The sequence below is a fragment of the Mastomys coucha genome, unplaced genomic scaffold, assembly GCF_008632895.1.
Source record: "Mastomys coucha isolate ucsf_1 unplaced genomic scaffold, UCSF_Mcou_1 pScaffold21, whole genome shotgun sequence".
Classification (NCBI taxonomy): Eukaryota; Metazoa; Chordata; class Mammalia; order Rodentia; family Muridae; genus Mastomys; species Mastomys coucha.
This window is the reverse complement of record NW_022196904.1, coordinates 46,160,754-46,161,543: the sequence shown is the minus strand read 5'-3', so window position 1 is coordinate 46,161,543 and position 790 is coordinate 46,160,754. Positions and strand designations below refer to the sequence as shown.

The 790-nt window shown below is 49.4% G+C and overlaps 1 non-coding gene across 1 annotated transcript; it reads left to right on the top strand.

The window, feature by feature from the left end:
* The first annotated feature begins 676 nt into the window (after positions 1-676).
* On the top strand, positions 677-783 carry LOC116104202. The gene has a single exon (XR_004123738.1). It is a non-coding gene; the product is annotated as a U6 spliceosomal RNA (small nuclear RNA).
* Positions 784-790: the final 7 nt, after the last annotated feature.

The window sequence follows — 790 nt, the reverse complement described above, 5'->3', positions numbered from 1 at the left end:
AGGAAAAAGAAACGGGAGCAGAGGAGCCAGAGGAGGAGCCACCAGGATCGAAAGGGGAAAGGCTTTTCCGAACAACCTCGGGCCAAGAAGGTTAAAGCTGATAAAGAGAGGATGCCTGTGTTGAATCCTGGCACTAAGAAGGATTCCTCGAGGGGACGCCAGAAAAGAGCCGCAAAGCTGCCTGGGAACTCTAGTTTGCTGGCAAAGACATCCCTGACTTCAGCAGTGATTCCGAGGGACCTGGATGCAGCCTCTGCAAGCAGCAGGCCTGGGCAGCATCACCGCTGTGCAGGGGCTAGTAAAGGCACGAAGAAAGTAGCTGTGGAGTCCCGGCTCTCACCGCAGCCTAAGAGGAAATCCAGCGACACCAGGAAGAAGGCTGGCTTCAGGTTGGAGTCTCAGAGGAAGGAGTTTGAGGCGGTGATGCCTCATGGCGCGGTGGGAATCAAGCCCAAGAAGAAGAAAGAGCCCAGCCTGTGAGGACTGAAGCATGGGAGGCATCCAGAAAACCCCTCAGGAGAAAAGCATCAAGATGACCTGATTTCACCACAAGCCTGGATTACCGACTGTGCATGTGTCCATCTACACATAAACCCACACATCAATAAAACTACACATATTTATTTCCCTTGGCTTCATTATCTGCGTATTTGAACTTTGTAAGAATAAAAAATGCATGCTCGCTTCGGCAGCACATATACTAAAATTGGAACAATACAGAGAAGATTATCATGGTCCCTGCGCAAGGATGACACACAAATTCGTGAAGCTTTCCATATTTAAAAAAAAA